Source organism: Danio rerio, chromosome 19, assembly GCF_049306965.1.
Source record: "Danio rerio strain Tuebingen ecotype United States chromosome 19, GRCz12tu, whole genome shotgun sequence".
Classification (NCBI taxonomy): Eukaryota; Metazoa; Chordata; class Actinopteri; order Cypriniformes; family Danionidae; genus Danio; species Danio rerio.
In genome coordinates this window covers 1150001-1155000 of record NC_133194.1, presented here as the reverse complement: position 1 = coordinate 1155000, position 5000 = coordinate 1150001, and the positions used below count along the sequence as shown (strand labels likewise).

General features: G+C 29.9%; 2 long non-coding RNA genes across 6 annotated transcripts in view; both read right to left on the bottom strand.

Moving 5' to 3' along the window:
• Positions 1-1623, bottom strand: part of LOC137488454 (uncharacterized) — a 2961-nt gene extending 1338 nt beyond the window's left edge. The window contains exons 1-3 of one of the 2 annotated variants that reach the window (XR_012394783.1): positions 1296-1623; positions 907-1050; positions 73-189 (exon numbers count right to left, since the gene is read on the bottom strand). This is a non-coding gene — a long non-coding RNA (uncharacterized lncRNA). The remainder of the gene's footprint in view (positions 1-72; positions 190-906; positions 1051-1295) is intronic. The other variant, XR_012394784.1, reaches the window with a different exon arrangement.
• The window catches only part of LOC141378956 (uncharacterized), a 140331-nt gene that overhangs the window by 14922 nt on the left and 120409 nt on the right, over positions 1-5000 (bottom strand). The gene's annotated exons all lie outside the window — the stretch shown is intronic.

Sequence of the window (5000 nt, the reverse complement as noted above, 5' to 3'; positions counted from 1 at the left end):
AAGCCAAAAATACAGATAAGAATACCATGCTACAATCCACAACCTCCACACAACTTTTTTTTATTTGTTTACCTTGGTTGCTTACTGGTCTTGCTTATTTTTTAAGCATAAGGCTGTGCTGATCAAGATGTTCCTCCGAAATGCTGTTTGTTTCTTCAGACAAAACCTGCTGCTGTGCCAGTGCCATATCTAAACAGAAAAAAATATAATGGTAACAATTATGTTAAACCAAATGTCAAGAGTTGTGATAAAAAAATAATTAGCAAACAATAAATAGCAAAAAGGTGGTTATTAGCATAATGCATAGAGGTAAAATTGGTTTTATATTAGCAGATTCAGACTTCCCCCTTAATAATTTAATTTCATAAAAGTATTATTTGCAAACTCTAAATAGCGAAATCATTTTAGCAGCTAATGACTATCAAAGTACAACATGCTCACGGTCAAATAAACAGTGTTAATGTTGATTTCAAGTCATACTGGCATGCTAATTCTGATCGAATATTCAAAGTAACATGGTAAACAGTATAGAGTCTTCTAAATGAACGAATGTGCGAATATAAAACCAACTTTACCTCTATGCATATTGTAACGTTATAGATTTACGTTAACGTTCTTATAGGTTACGTCGCGATGTTATTTTCTCAAGCTAACGTTATAAGTTACTCTAAACCAGAGAAAAATAAGTTCACAACATCTAATATATATAGTATAAATCAATATAAGTTAAACGTTGCACGTTAAAATGAGTTTGAGTCCAATTCAGTATAAACTTAGCTCAGTTTAGCTAACAGTTAACATTACCATTTTAAGATCGCTTCAGCCAATGTTGCCGAGCAAACAAATGCCAATAGAGGTGCTCAAATCAATGTCGAGTGTTGTCAGCACAGACAGACGCGCTTTTACCTGGATTATTTGTTGGTCTTTCATTCATATTCTTCTGGGGGAAAACACTCTCTGCCGGACCGTTGTCTCGTGCTAAGTGTCCTCCAAAACTGTCTGCATACCTCTGGTTCCCTCCTAAACCAAAACCCGCTGCAACACCGGTTCCTATGTAAATAAATAAAAAGATATGACGAGAACAATGGCTAATAGTCATAAACAGTCTTATTTAAAGTAATAGTAGTGTTAATGTAATAAATTAAATAAAGGTAACATCTTAATAGATTATATATTTCTCAAATGGGCGAAATAACGCCAAGCCAGAGAAAATAATCATAGCCAACTTTATACTTTACTTTGTTCTATTCTCGTCCACAAAACATTCTGTAAAATGAAACACTGCCTCAGCTTACCAGAGTAAAGTTTGTTAAATCCAGTATGTTCTTCAGGCACACTAATAAATTGTCCTCCAGAATTGCTCCAGGGTCCTCAGGCAAAATGTGGTGCAGAGTAGTCGAATCGCCGCAAGGTGGCGTTGAAGCAGTTGTGGAAAATACAGTATAATACACGAATTTTTACAAATACAGTACATCGCTGTATATGTTGTTCGACGTCACACTAAATTCCCATAATGCAACGGTAAATACAGTTATTTACCGTAAAAGGAATTTGCAGTATTACACTGGGTGAAATACAGTAAATAACTGTGTAATTTACAGAAATGTCTAACAGTGTATCTGTCTGTCTATCTATCTATCTATCTATCTATCTATCTATCTATCTATCTATCTATCTATCTATCTATCTATCTATCTATCTATCTATCTATCCATTCATTGTATTTATTTGTTTATTAATTTATTAATAAGTTCATTGCATTTATTTATTTAATAATAAGTTCATTTTATTTATTTATTTATTTATTTATTTATTTATTTATTAATCAGTTCATTTTATTTATTTTTTATTTATTACTCAGTTCATTTATTTATTTGTTTTTTAATCAGTTCATTTTATTTATTTATTTATTTATCAGTTTATTTTATTTATTTATTTAATTATTTTTTCATCAGTTTATTTTATTACATTTATTTATCAGTTTATTTTATTTATTAATCTATTAATCAGTTCTTTTTATTTATTTATTTATCATTTTATTTTATTTATTTATTTATTTATTTATTTATTTATTATTTTTTTTATCAGTTTATTTTATTTCTTTATCAGTTTATTTTATTTATTTATATATTAATCAGTTCATTTTATTTATTTATCAGTTTATTTTATTCATTTATTCATTTATTTATTTATTTATTAATCAGTTCATTTTATTTATTTATAAATGTATTTATTCATTTCTCAGTTTATTCGTTTATTATTTGATTTATTTATAAATCAGTTCATTTTATATTTATTAGTTTTTTATTTATTTATTAGGGATGTAACGGTATCAGAATTTCACGGTACGGTAATACCTCGGTATGAATGTCACGGTACGGTATTTATTGAATCATTTACAGGAAAAAACAAAACTTATGAAAATACTCCAAAAAAGAGCCAAAAGTGTCAATGACATACAAATTAGCCATCTATCTGTAAGCTTTGAAACAGGAACTTCAATTTTATTAACAAAAAAAATATTAAACCATGTAAAAAAAAATTTAAGTTTTTAATTTAGTATTGTTGAAAACTCATCACATTCAACATTTAATCACTCACTCACTTAGATAGAGATGGGTTTAAAGGAAAATAATCATATAAATATAATCTGGTAAAAGCTGGTATCTCTGGGCATTTACAATGTCCCCTGCAACAGAAAAAAAACCTCTCATTTGGTACTGAGGTTTCTGGGACAAGAGAGATATGACTTATATGACTTATTTCTCGAGCGCCGAAAACGGAGCTTTTTGAAAACGCTGGAGAGGCCGTTTTCATTCTGAAACCTGCTGCTCCGTCTCAGTGTGGATGGGGAAAGACGGAGACATCTGAAAACGGAGGCGGGGCTGCAAACGTTCGCCTATCTGATTGGGGCTTTTCCTCAATATTAAGTAGCCCACACACAGTTCAGTCTCGCATCCTCTTCTTGTAAGTTAAGACTTCGCAAGTTTGATCAAGGCTGCAGTCTCCCCCTTTTCAGTTTGATATGGAAAACATACCGAGGACACGGGTAAATCTTCAAAGGGAACAGTGTACTTTATAACTTCATTCACATCACCTTGGCTACGTTGTTTCACTTTCTCAACAATAAAATGTAAACATGATTTAAGGAACTGCCTATTTCCTTTTTAATATTAGAAAACTTACAGACAGCAGAAATGTTGAGGCGTCGTGCTGCATATATGAGCGTCATCTTCACTGTGTGGACATTTATAACAAAACGGAGCCTATAACAACTACCTCCTTTCAATTTCAGTGAAAATACGAAACGCACCCTCACTTTTGTTGAATATCAGTTTTAATAATCGACAATTATAAAAGTATCACATACAATAAGTTTATACATTGTAGGAAATAAAGGCAAGCGATCAGTCAATGTACCTGGATTAATCATTAACTTATCTTTGCGCTTAACCAAAACATGTTACCCGTGAACAAGTAACTTAATAGATTCCAATGACCAAAGTCAGGGAATTGGCCTATGTCGTTAGATAAAGACAACAACATGAATGAAATATCACGTTTAGCAAATATAGTGAGATTAGATCCAGCGGAAGATGCTTGATGAGCAGTCCGACAAGCAGAGCTCTCATCTGGGTAGAAATGCTGGAGCGCTTGCCCGAGAGTGTCTGTGGTCACGTGATGTGCGTTTTCAGCGTTTTGGTGTGGACGGAGAGCTGTTCAGAAACGCTGGGTAAAACGCGAGTGTGGACGCGGATCATTTTCATTCTACAACGCCGTTTTAAAACTAAAACGCACTCTTGTAAAAGGGGCCTTAGAGTTTTACAGCTCTTTTTGATCCCCGCTTCTAGCAGCACACTCCATTTCCGCATTACTGGATCTGTAGCGACAACAGACCGCAAGGGATGATGGGGATTGTAGTTTTCGCTACCTCCCGTTCGCTTCATTCGCCTGAGCAAATTTTCTCAGAAGACCTATAGTTTTACCGAGTCATGCGACTTCGGTAATATCGAAAAAAAATAATATTGCGGTATGACGGTATTTACAATACCGTTACATCCCTATTATTTATTGATCATTTTATTTATTTATTTTTTTCTCATTGTATTTATTCAGTAATCGGTTCATTTTATTTATTGATTCATTTATTTGTTTATTTATAATTGTATTTATTATTCAGTTAATTTATCAGTTTATTTATTGATCAGTGAATTTTTATTTATTTATCAGTTTATTTATTTATTTATCAGTTCATTTTAAATAACTTTGTTTATTTAGTAGTTCATTTTAATTACTTATTTACTAATCATTTCATTGTATTAATTATTTTTAAAATTTATTTATTTATCAGTTTATTTATTTATTAATCAGTTCAGTTTGCTTATTTATTTATCTATTTATCCGTTTTATTTATTTATCAGTTCATTTACTTCATTTTGTTCATTAATTCATTTGTTTGTTTATTTATCTTTTTTATTTATGTATCAATTCATTATATTTATTTATTGATGTATTTATTAATCAGTTCATTTTGTTTATTTATTTTTTCGTCAGTTAGTTTTATTTATTTATTTGTTTGTTTGTTTATTTAGGAAGTCTTTAGCCGACTTACAGGTGTATTGTTTTGTTTGTGTTTGTCAATACTGCTGTTTATCTCTGCTATAAATTCTGTTTCTGTTAATCTGATAATCATAATTAAACCAAAACAGACTTCATCTATAAACTATATATATATATAAACTAATGCAGAAATTCCAAATGTTAAGCGTAAAATAACAATATTTATATATATATATATATATATATATATATATATATATATATATATATATATATATATATATATATATATATAAATATAAAACATATAAATGTAAAAGTTTCTAATATTTAACAAAATAATCAAATATGAATCAGATATCAAACACAAATCAAATATAAGTAATACTCACATACATTCGTACTGAATTAATGATTTATTGATTATCCTGTGACGTTTG